General features: G+C 38.6%; 1 non-coding gene across 1 annotated transcript; it reads right to left on the minus strand.

Moving 5' to 3' along the window:
- Positions 1–8,797: 8,797 nt before the first annotated feature.
- TRNAC-GCA (transfer RNA cysteine (anticodon GCA)) lies at positions 8,798–8,869 on the minus strand. Its single transcript has one exon. It is a non-coding gene; the product is annotated as a tRNA-Cys (tRNA).
- Positions 8,870–13,225: the final 4,356 nt, after the last annotated feature.

Genomic DNA, 13,225 nt, shown 5'->3' on the forward strand with positions numbered 1-13,225 from the left:
GGGTACTTTTCTGCTGGGAGTTGCTTTTAAGCATATAATCTGTGGGTTTTATTTATTTTTCCTCCCAGTTAGGTTGCCCTCTGAGATTCGAAAACTTTCCCCAGACCCGCTGGTGAGAGGGTTTCCTGGTGTTTGGAAACTTCCTCTATTACAACTCCCTTCCCAGGACGGGTCCCTGTCCCTAGCTCTTTTGTCTCTCTTTTTATCTTATATTTTGTTCTACCTCCTTTTGAAAACAATGGGTTGCTTTTCTGGGTGCCTAATGTCCTCTGCTAGTGATCAGAAGTTGTTTTGTGGAGTTTGCTCAGCGTTCTAATGTTCTTTCAATGAATTTGTGAGGGATAAATTGGTCTCCCCGTCCTATTCCTCTGCCATCACCTAAAACTGGATGTTAGTATTTTAATCTCTCGTTCCTCTGCCTTTTCTAAATCTAGCTTGTACATCTGGAAGTTCTTGGTTCATGTACTCTTGAAGTCTAGCTTGAAGGATTTTGAACATTACCTTGCTAGCATGTGAAATGAATGCAATTGTGCAGTAGTTTGAACATTTTTTGGCATTGCCTTTCTTTGGGATTGAAATGAAAACTTTTTCCAGTCCTGTGGCCATTGCTCAGTTTTCCATATTTGGTGGCATTTTGAGTGCAGCACTTTAACATCATGGTCATTTGGGGTTTTAAATAGCTCAGCTGGAATTCCATAACCTCCATTAACCTTGTTTGTAGTAACGCTTCCTAAGGCCCACTTGACTTCACACTCTAGGATGTCTGGCTCTAGGTGAGTGACCACAACATTGTGTTTATCTGAGTCACTTTTTAATGCAATTCTTCTGTGTATTCTTGCCACCACTTCTTAATCTCTTCTCCATCCGTTAGGTCCTTGTTATTTCTGCCTTTTATTGTGCCCATTTTTGCATGGAATATTACTTTGGTATCTCCAATTTTCTTGAAGAGATTCTAATATTTCCCATTCTACTGTTTTTCTCTATTTCTTTTCATTGTTCACTTAAGAAGGCTTTCTTATCTCTCCTTTCTCTTCTCTGGAACTCCAAATTAAGTTGGGTATATCTTTCCCCTTCTCCTTTGCCTTTCACTTCTCTTCTTTACTAACCCATTTGTAAGGCCTCCTCAGGCAATCATTTTGCCTTCTCTCATTTCTTTTTCTTTGGGATGGTTTTGGACACTGTATCCTGTACAATAAATAATTGAGCACACCTATTCCACACCAAGTAATGTGCTAAATGTTTTACCTGTATTTAACTGAAGCCACAAAAACAGAACTCTCCTAGTTTTTCCCATCTCAATATGTGACACTACCATCCACCTGATTCAAGACACTAGATTTTCTAATTCCTGTTTTCCTTATACTTCTTTCTTCTTGCCACACATCAAACCAGCAACAAGCCCATTAACCTGACTTCTAAAATATAACCCAAATCTGTCCCCTTCTTTCACTTGCATCACTACCACTTTAGTCCAATATGTCATCATCTTTCACCTGGATAGCTATGGCATCTCCCATCTGTTCTCCTTCATTGCACTCCTCACCCACATCCAATTCATTCTCCGTATAGTAGCCAGTCATCTCTTAAAATGCAAAGTAGATCATGTCCTTTACTGCTTGAAATCCCTCTGGTAACTTTCCATTATTCTATATGATCTGGCCTTAACCTACCTCTTCAACCTCAGCTACTTACATTCACCATTTAGTTTACACATCTCCAACCATATTGGCCTTCTTATTATTCCTTAGATAGTTTATTTCCACCTTAAGTCCTTTGTGGTTGTTGTTAACTTCTTCCTGAAATGTTATGACTGATGATTTTATCACATTATGATTCTTTCTTCTTATTAATGTCCAGCTGAAATGTCACATGCCACTCTCTTGTAAGGCCTTGTCTGATCTCCAATGCAAATATAAATTACTCAATCTCACAACAGTAATTCTCTAGAATATTACCCATTTTTTTTTCTTTATATACCTTATTTAAATCTGAATCTATACATTTGCCTATTTACTTTGTTTCCCCACTAGAATTTCCACACTAGAATATAAATTCCTTGAGGGAACAGAAAGGTTAGATCTACTTTACTAGCCACCTTATCATCTGTACCCAAAGAAAAGTATGGCACATAAGTAAGTATTCAATAAATATTTGTTAGATAAATTAATAGATAAACATCTTCATAACAAACGTTGGACATGGGTACTACTGAGTGCCATTTTTCAAATGAAGAAACAAAGGTCCAGGGAAGTTAAGTCACTTGTTCAAGCTTATCAAAGTTGTGAGTGACAGAGTCAAAATATTAACTCAGATTTGTCTTTATACTAATGTCAAAATGGTTGGAGGAATTGGAGGTTTCAAGAAAGATGGATAAATAATTCACAAAGGCAGGAAAGATATTAGGAAAGAGTGGTTTAATGAAAACCTAAGAGGAGAACTAGAAGAGTTTAAAAAAGGAAAGTGAATAACAGTGTGGAATGTCACAGAAAAGTGAAGAATGGGAAAGAACAATATTATTTAACATTTATTGAGCCAGGAACTATGTCAAGTCCTGGGTATACATTATTATTTAATCTTTACATCAACCCTATAAGGTCAGTCCAATTATTATCACCATTTTACAAAAATCAGTTAGATTGCCAAAGATCATAACACTAATGTATAATGGAACAGATTAAATCCAGATGTCACTTTAACTACCAATTAAATGATCATTGGTAAACTTATTAGCAAGAGCAATTTCATAGGGGCAAGAGCCAGACTGCAGTGGATTAAGGCATAGATGGTAAAAAGAAAGAAAATAAGTGCTGACAACAGATTGCATACTACTCTTCTTAGTTCACTGGTTTGAGGGAAAGGTAAAATAACTGGAAACAGACACATGGTCAGAGTTTTTCTTTCATATGGAAGAACTTAGAGCATGACATGATTAAGTCTAATGTGGGATTAAATTTCTTAATCTCGTATTTTTGTTACTGATTTCACAGTTCATAATTTGCTTTTTCATCTTCATAAGCTGTAAGAAGAGTAGTCAGTATTTTTATCATTAAAAACCCAATGTGAAAAATCTGAACCATCAAAGATTCCCCAAACTAAACATTCATTGGCTTTCACATTGTGTATGGTATGGGCTCTCCAAACAGGACAATGAAGAAGATCACTCCATCTGCCTTGGATGCCCATCCTACGAAAAGGTATTTTTTTAAAAAAGACATTTCATTCTCCATTCTCTTCTTTCTTAGAGAAACCCAGGCATTGCTTTAGTTTTCCTGAGAGTGCCAAAATATATGAGATTTAAGTAAAATCAAAACAAATCAAGCCTTTAAATTAAGTTTTAATTTCAGGATATTAAATAAAGGAAATAATTCATTGAAGTAAGAGCTAGAGTATTACTGAAAATGCTCACCAAAATATTACCTGTTTTGATTATCTGCCATCTGTAGGGAAAACAATCAAAAAGATTTTCATACAGAAACATAATATTTGGCTCATTCCTCTCCTTGCTGCCAAGGTCCATCAACTCTACCTTGTCCCAGGTTCTCAAATGAGAACTTTGGAGGGTAGGAGACTGGGGATACAACATTTGGCAGGCAAAGAAAAGGATAATGAATGCAGTGTCTTTCTTGCAGTGTCCAAAAAATACAGGAGTGATTTGGTAGATTGCTTCAGGGAAATAGGAGATTAAGGAACTTTAAATTTTATGACCTTGATCCAAAGCCCTAGAAGAGAGAGACTATGATCTAGACAAGGAGAAAATGGGGAGTTGCTTTGGCAGCACTTTAGGCTTTCAGCTCAGTGGACAGAAATAAGTTGTGACATTAGTTTTTCCTCTGGGTCATTCCAACCAGTTCACTAGGAATGTAAAGTAGGAAATGGGGTTAGTTATTTTCATTCATGAATACCAAGGAAAGCACAATGAGCACATTGCTCTTGATTTTTTTCTGAAGAGATAATACACTATAGGAAGTCAATCATGGAAGTAGGGCATTACATGAGTGGAGAATCTACAGAAGCATCCAGTTGGAGAGTTCAGTTCAGTTCAGTTGCTCAGTTGTGTCCGAATCTTGGCGACCCCATGAACCACAGCACACCAGTCCTCCCTTGTCCTTCACCAACACCCGAAGTCCAAACAAACCCATGTCCACTGAGTCGGTGATGCCATCCAACCATCTCATCCTCTATCATCCCCTTCCTCTCCTGTCTTCATCTTTCCCAGCATCAGGGTCTTTTCAAATGAGTCAGCTCTTCATATCAGGTGGCCAAAGTACTGGAGTTTCAGCTTCAGGGTCAGTCCTTCCAATGAACACCCAGGACTGATCTCCTTTAGGATGGACTGGTCAGATCTCCTTGCAGTCCAAGGGACTCTCAAGAGTCTTCTCCAATACCACAGTTCAAAAGCATCAATTCTTCAGCACTCAGCTTTCTTTATAGTCCAACTCTCACATCCATACATGACCACTGGAAAAACCATAGCCTTGCCTACACAGACCTTTGTTGACAAAGTAATGTCTCTGCTTTTTAATATGCTATCTAGATTTGTCATAACTTTCCTCCCAAGGAGTAAGCATCTTTTAATTTCAAAGTTGCAATCACCACCTGCAGTGATTTTGGAGCCCAGAAAAATAAAGTCAGCCCCTGTTTCCCCATCTTTTTGCTGTGAAATGATGGGCCCAGATGCCATGATCTTAGTTTTCTGAATGTGGAGCTTTAAACCAACTTTTTCACTATCCTCTTTCACTTTCATCAAGAGACTCTTTAGTTCTCCACTTTCTGCCGTAAGGCTGGTGTTGTCTGCATATCTGAGGCTATTGATATTTCTCCCGGCAATCTTGATTCAAGCTTGTTCTTCTTCCAGCCCAGCATTTCTAATGAAGTACTTTGCATATAAGTTAAATAAGCAGGGTGGCAATATATACCCTTGATGTGCTCTTTTTGCTATTTGGAACCAGGCTGTTTTTCCATGTCCAGTTCTAACTGTTGCTTCCTGAACTGTATACAGGTTTCCCAGGAGGCAGGGCAGGTGGTCTGGTATTCCGATCTCTTTCAGAATTTTCCAGTTTATTGTGATCCACACAGTCAAAGGCTTTGGCATAGTCCATAAAGCAGAAATAAATGTTTTTCTGGAATCCTCTTGGTTTTTCGATGATCTGGTGGATGTTGGCAATTTGATCTCTGGTTCCTCTGCCTTTTCTAAATCCAGATTGAACATCTGGAAGTTCACGGTTCATGTATTGCTGAAGCCTGGCTTGGAGAATTTTAAGCATTACTTTACTAGAGTGTTAGATGAGTGCAATTGTGTGGTAGTTTGAGCATTTTTTCGCATTGCCTTTCTTTGGGATTGTAATGAAGACTGACCTTTCTCAGTCCTATGGCCACTGCTGAGTTTTCCACATTTGATGTCATATTGAGTGCAGCACTTTTGCAGCAGCATCTTTCAGGATTTGAACTAGCTCAACTAGAATTCCATCACCTCTACTAGCTTTGTTTGTACTGATGCTTCCTAAGGCCCACTTGACTTCAGATTCCAGGATGTCTGGCTCTAGGGGAGTGATCACACCGTCGTGATTATCTGGGTCATGAAGATCTTTTTTTGTACAGTTCTTCTGTGCGTTCTTGCCACCTCTTCTTAATATCTTCTGCCTCTGTTAGGTCCCTACCATTTCTCTCCATTATTGAGCCCATCTTTGCATGAAGTGCTCCCTTGGTATCTCTAATTTTCTTGAAGAGATCTCTAATCTTTCCCACTCTACTGTTTACCTCTATTTCTTTGCACTGATCACTGAGGAAGGCTTTCTTATCTCTCCTTCCTACTCTTTGGAACTCTGTATTCAAATGGGTATATCTTTCCCTTTTTTCCTTTACTTTTCATTCCCTTCATTTCACAGGTATTTTTAAGGCTTCCTCAGACAACCATTTTGCTTTTGCATTTCTTTTTCTTGGTGATGGTCTTGATTCCTGTCTCCTGTACAATGTGACGAACCTCCATCCATAGTTTATTAGGCACTCTTTCTAGCAGATCTAGTCCCTTAAATCTATTTCTCACCTCCACTGTATAGTCAGAAGGGATTTGATTTAGGTCGTACCTGAATGGTCTAGTGGTTTTCTCCACTTTCTTCAATTTCAGTCTGCATTTGTCAGTAAGGAGTTCATGATCTGAGCCACAGTCAGCTCCCTGTCTTGTTTTTGCTGACTGTATAGAGCATCTCCATCTTTGGCTGCAAAGAATATAATCAATCTGATTGCATCGACCATCTGGTGATGTCCATGTATAGAGTCCTCTCTTGTGCTGTTGAAAGAGGGTGTTTGCTATGACCAGTGTGTTCTCTTGGCAGAACTCTATTAGCCTTTGCCCTGCTTCATTCTGTAATCCAAGGCCAAACTTGCCTGTTACTCCAGGTGTTTCTTGACTTCCTACTTTTGCATTCCAATCCCCTGTAATGAAAAAGGACATCTTTTTTGAGTGTTGGCTCTAGAAGTTCTTGTAGGTCTTCATAGAACTATTCAACTTCAGCTTCTTCAGCATTACTGATCGGGGCATAGACTTGAATTACCATAATACTGAATGGTTTGCCTTGGAAACGAACAGAAATCATTCAGTCGTTTTTGAGATTGCATCCAAGTACCATATTTTGGACTCTTTTGTTGACTATTATGGCTACTCCATTTCTTCCAAGGGATTCCTGCCCACAGTAGTAGATATAATGGTCATCTGAGTTAAATTCTCGCATTCCAGGCCATCTTAGTTTGCTGATTCCTAGAATGTCGATGTTCACTCTTGTCATTTCCTGTTTGCCACTTCCAATTTGCTTTGATTCATGGGCCTAACATTCCAGGTTCCAATGCAATATTACAGCATCCATCCTTGCTTCTATCACCAGTCCCATCCACAACTGGGTGTTGTTTTTGCTTTGTCTCCATCCCTTCATTCTTTCTGGAGTTATTTCTCCACTGATCTCCAGTAGCATATTGGGCACCTACCCACGTGGGGAGTTCATCTTTCAGTGTCCTATCTTTTTGCCATTTTATACTGTTCATGCAGTTCTCAAGGCAAAAATACTGAAGTGGTTTGCCATTCCCTTCTCCAGTGGACCACATTTTGTCAGACCTCTCCACCATGACCCATCTGTCTTGGGTGGCCCCACATGGCAAGGCTTAGCTTCATTGAGTTTGACAAGGCTGTGGTCCGTGTGATCAGATTGGTTAGTTGTCTGTGATTGTGGTTTCACTCTGTATTCCCCCTGATGCCCTCTCTCAGTGCCTACTGTCTTACTTGGGTTTCTCTTACCTTGGACTTGGGGTATCTCTTCATGGTTGCTCCAGCAAAGCACAGCTGCTGCTCCTTACCTTGGACATGGGGTAGCTCCTCACGCGTGCCACCCCTGACCGTGGATGTGCTTCAGGGGCGGCTGAGATGGCGCAAAATTGTGGCAGCTCTGACGGTGCAGAAGCACGGTGGAGAGGAGCTACCCCTTGTCCAAGGTCAAGGGTGGCGGCCAAGAAGAGCTACCAGTTGGACAAGTTCAATTTTAATATTGTTGTTGCTGCTGCTAAGTTGCTTCAGTCACATCTGACTCTGTGTGACCCCATATTAATATTGAATATTATATTAATATATAAAGAGTTGATATTTGTTTTCACAATTTTTTCACTTTCTATTTAAATACCAAAAAATCATATCACTATTTCATTAAAAAAAAAAAAAAAAAAAAACTGGCATCAGGAGTCTGTGATACACTATAAAAAGATTTTGGTTTTGAAACAAGGTGTGTAAATACATACATGATACCAAAAAATGCAATACTATGAAAATACAGTCCACCACAAAAGTGCTTAACACTTCAATTATTTTAAAATGTTGTTTAAAAATCAAAATGTATAACTATCTACCTGATTCTGGAATTTATACTTCCACATTATTACAAAAAAATGTACATATTATATATAAAACATTATAAGATTCCAAATATTAATTTGAAGGGTGTTGAAGCAATAACTGAACTAAAGAGCTAAATAATGTCAGCAACCTAGCTATTACTACATGTATCAATTATTAAAGCAAATATAGGATCTGCCACACCTTACATACTCATTAAGAGTGACACACACTCATTCAAAAGTGATACCTGCACCAGAGTAAAATATGCATTGAAAAGGAATTAACAGGTAGGTATGGATATATGCATTCAGTTTTAACATGGAATTTTCTTTACCAAAATAAAATATCTATTCAAAAGTTTGCTTATTCCATGTTGAGATAGGTATGGTTCTTAATTCTAATTGGCAGTAATGGTCTCACCAAGTTCAGACTGTTACCTGGTCTTTTCCATGTCTTCATGACTCAAGTGTATATAGGCTAAAATGAATGAAACAGAAGGCTTAAAACTAAATATTTCAGAAATCTGTCAGTGACCACGGTCTAAGGCTGTCTGTGACCAAGTTTACAACTCTGTCTCTGCCTCCAAGGGCTGGAAACTCAGGCTTTGACCAGAGGCAAAGTGAAGCTAACTAGCCCTCCTGGTGACTGAATCCTCAACTTCTACTTCATTAAAACAAAACTCACACCAAATGAACTAAACAACTCCTGTAAAATGTTCAGTCTCACTGAACAAATTCATTTTACATTTGGAAAATGCTAGTAGTCGACATTATGAAATCCATGAAAGAAAGAAAGTGAAGTCATTCAGTCGTGTCTGATTCTTTGTGACCCCATGGACTGTAGCCTACCAGGATCCTCTGACCATGGGATTTTCCAGGCAAGAGTACTGGAGTGGGTTACCATTTCTTTCTCCGGGGGATCTTCCCTACCCAGGGATCGAACCTGGGTCTCCTGCATTGCAGATAGACGCTTTACCATCTGAGCCACCAGGGAAGCTGAAATCCAGAAATAAGCCTGAAGGAAATCCACAGATAAGCCTAAATCAATGCTGTTCAGAATCAACCAAGAAAGAATCTCAAAGGAGTCTGAGAGATTAGAAAAATGTTCAGGGAATAACTAAAATCCATCCTGAACCAACATCTACAGTCAAATACTCTCAGATAGAGACAATTGGGAAACAGGAAGCTTTTGGAGAACAGCAAAATCCAGGGAGAACAAGAGGAAGGGGTTTTTTCAGCTAATATGTAGAAATATGGTTGGGCTTGGGGCAGGCTCTGTGTTTGGCAGTGAGCATAAAGGACAGTACATTGGTCTGAGGGATTGAGAGACTCAAATAAAGCAGATTTCATATTAAAGAAAAAATAATAATACTGCATTAGTAAATACACACAAACTAAACCATCCACCCAAATTATTACTAATAATTTTGTCATTATTTCATCAGTGTTATAAAAAGAACAATAATGAGTACTTGCTATGTGCCAGTTACATCAATAAATCTTTTCCTGCATTAATCTTCAAAACAATTCTGCAAGATAGGTACTATTTTAATCCCATTTTACTGATGGAACTGATGCACAGAGAGATGAAACACAAAGAAAAAGGAAGTAATTATCTTTTGTTGATATAAGCAAAAGTTTGCCCTTATCTGAACATTTATGCAATGAAGATAAACTTACTCAATTAATATAAGAAATGAGTTCCTTAAATTTTTGTATCTGCAAGGCCACTGAGAATTTCTATGAATCCAGGCTTCTCTTATCCACTGCTTAATGATTATACTGAAAACTTCAAAGCCTCCAAGGTAACTGAAATTGTCAAAGTTATCTTAAAAACAGAGAAGAAGAGAAGTCAAATGCAGATTCAGGTAACATAGTAGGGTTGCCTCACTCATAAGCATGACACTTCTTGCTATGAACAATAAAAAACTGAAATTTCTAAAAGTTCTTTCAAGGCACACCCTCTCCAGCTCATCCTCTGCCTGTTGGACCTCCCATGGCACCTCTAAAGAGCCTTATTCTGTCATTTGAAAAGTATGACTTTGAGAAGTATTCAGCAAACTGAATACATAAAGAAAAATATGGCCCTCAATTTGTCACTCCAATCTGTGGGCTGAATCACCATTTTATAACTTTTCCAATAATCATAATACATTCTATTAGTGAAATGTAACACTGATTCTAGAGAAATACTAATAAAATATGAATATTTCATTTTAGCTAACTGTAAATATATATTAATGGATAATTTTTCTGTAGGATGACAAAATTGCCAAGGATGATTTCTGTTGAAACATGTTGAATATTGATAAGACACACTTTCTATACAGGTTTACAGTATTATTTTGTTTGAATGTAATGATGTTGTATCCAGACTGTTTGATAAAATGAATGCAAAGGTTATAATTGTCAAAGTGTATTGTTTTTCCCACAACTACTTAAGTTTAAGCATTCTATTTAATTTGGCCTTAGCTCAGTTATGACCTCCTTCATGGATCACGACTTTGTCATACTGAAGGGGCTTTGTAACTCAGTGAAGCTATGAGCCATGCCACACAAGATGGACAGGTCATAATGAAGAGTTCTGACAAAATGTAGCCCACTGGAGAAAGGAAATGGCAACTCACTCCAGTATTATTGCCAGGAGAACCCCATGGACAGTATGAAAAGACAGAAAGATATGATGCCAGAAGATGAGCCCCCCAGGTCAGTAGGTGTCCAATATGTTACTGGGGAAAAGCAGAGAAATACTTCCAGAAAGAGTGGAGAGACTGGTTCAAAGGAGAAACAACACTCAGCTGTGGATGTGTCCGGTGGTGAAATAATGTCCAATGTTATAAAAAATAATACTGCATAAGAACCTGGTCCATGAATCAAGGCAAATTGGACAGGAGATGGCAAGATGGAACATCGATATCTTAGGAATCAGTGAAGTAAAATGGACACGAATGGGAGAAATTAATTTAGATGACCATTAAGATCATTGTTAAGGGCTTCCCTGGTGGCTTAGAGGGTAAAGCGCCTGCCCACAATGTAGGAGACCCGGGTTCGATTCCTGGGTCAGGAAGATCCCCTGGAGAAGGAAATGGCAACCCATTCCAGTATCCTTGCCTGGAAAATTCCATGAACAGAGGAGTCTGGTAGGCTACAGTCCATGGGGTCGCAAAGAGTCGGACACGACTAAGCGACTTCACTTCACTTCACTAAGATGACTATTATAATCTATCTTGCTGCAGGCAAGAGTAGCTTAGAAGAACTGAAGTAGCCCTCATAGTCAACAAGAGTCCATAATGCAGTACTTGGGTGAAATCTCAGAAATGACACAATAATATCAGTTCATTTCCAAGGCAGACCTTTCAATATCACAGTAGTCCATGTCCAATCACTGATATCAAAGAAGCTAAAGTTGATCAGTACTAGGAAGATCTACAACACCTTCTAGAACTAAAACCAAAAAAAGATGTCCTTTTTATCATAGGGTATTGGAGTGCAAAACTAAGAAGTCAAGAGATACCTGGTGTAACAGGCAAGTTTGGTTTTGCAGTACAAAATAAAGCAAGGCAAAGGCTAACAGAGTTTTACTAAGAAAGCACACTGGTCATAGGAAACACACTTTTCCAACAACACAAGAGATGACTCTACACATTGACACTGAAATCAAATTGATTATATTCTTTGCTGTCAAAGAATAAAAAGTTCTATATTGTCAGTAAAAACAAGATCTGGAGGTGGCTATGGTTGAGATCATGAGCTCCTTATTGGAAAAGTCAGGCTTAAATTTAAGAAAGTAGGGAAAACCACTAGGACATTCAGGGATGATCTAAGTCAAACTCCTTCTGATTATACAGGGAAGGTAACAAATAGACAAATAGGTCTGGCAGACAGAGTGCCTGAAGAACTATGGATGGAGGTCCATAACATTGTACAGTAAGCAGTGGACAAAGCCATCCTAAAGAAAAAGAAATGCAAGAAAGCAAAGTGGTTGCCTGAAGACACTTTGCAAATGTTAATAGCTGAGATAAGAAAAGAAGTAAAAAGCAAGGGAGAAAAGTAAAGATATACCCACCTGAACACAGAGTTCCAGAGAATAGTAATGAGATATAAGAAGGCCTTTTAAATGAACAATGCCAAGAAACAGAGGAAAACAATAGGATAGGAAAGATTACTGATCTCTTCAAGAAAATTCCAGATATTAAGGGAATGTTCTATGAAAGCATGGACACAATAAAGGACAGAAACAGTAAGGACCTAACAGAAGCAGAAGAGATTAAAAAGAGGTGGTAAGAATACAGAGAAGAACTATACAAGAAAAGTCTTAATGACCCAGATAACCATGATGGTGTGGTCACTCACCTAGAGCCAGACATCCTGGAATGTGAAGTTAAGTGGGCCTCAGGAAGCATTACTAAGAACAAAGCTAGTGGAGGTGATGGAATTCCAGTTGAGCTATTTAAAATCCTAAAAGATGATGCTGTTAAAGTGCTGCACTCAATATGTCAGCAAATTTGGAAAACTCAGCAATGGTCACAGGATTGGAGAAGGCCAGTTTCAATTTAAGTGCCAAAGAATGTTCAAACTACTGCACAATTGTCACGTTTCACATGTTAATATGGTTATGCTCAAATCCTTCAAGCTAGGCTTCCCAATACATGAACCAAGAATTTCCAGATGTACAAGCTGGATTTCAAAGAGACAGAGGAACCAGAGATGAAATTGCCAACATTTATTGAATTATGGAGAAAACAAGGGAATTCCAAAAAAATAAGTCTACTTCTGCTTCACTACTTGAAAGCCTTTGACTGGGTGGATCACAACAAACTGGAAAATTCTTAAACAGATGGGAGTATCAAACAACCTTACCTTTCTCTTGAGAACCCTGTATGCAGGTCAAGAAGCAACAGTTAGAACTGGAGATGGAACATAGAACTGGTTCAAAATTGGGAAAGGAGAACAACAAGGCTGTGTATTGTCACCTTGCTTATTTAACTTCCATGCAGAATACATCATGTGAAATGTCAGGTTGGATGAATCACAAGCTGGCATCAAGATTGACGGAAAAATATCAACAGTCTCAGATATACAGATGACACCACTCTAATGGCAGAAAGTGAAGAGGAACTAAAGACACCACTCTGATGGCAGAAAGCGAAGAGGAACTGAAGATCCTCTTGATGAAGGTGAAAGAGGAGAGTGAAAAAGCTAAGTTGAAAGTCAACATTCAAAAAATAAGATCATGGAATTCAGTCCCATCACTTCATGGCAAATAGAATGGGGAAAAGTGGAAGCAGTGACAGATTTTATTTTCTTAGGCTCCAAAATCACTGTGGACAGTGACTGCAGTCATGAAATC

The sequence above is a fragment of the Dama dama genome, chromosome X, assembly GCF_033118175.1.
Source record: "Dama dama isolate Ldn47 chromosome X, ASM3311817v1, whole genome shotgun sequence".
Taxonomy (NCBI): Eukaryota; Metazoa; Chordata; class Mammalia; order Artiodactyla; family Cervidae; genus Dama; species Dama dama.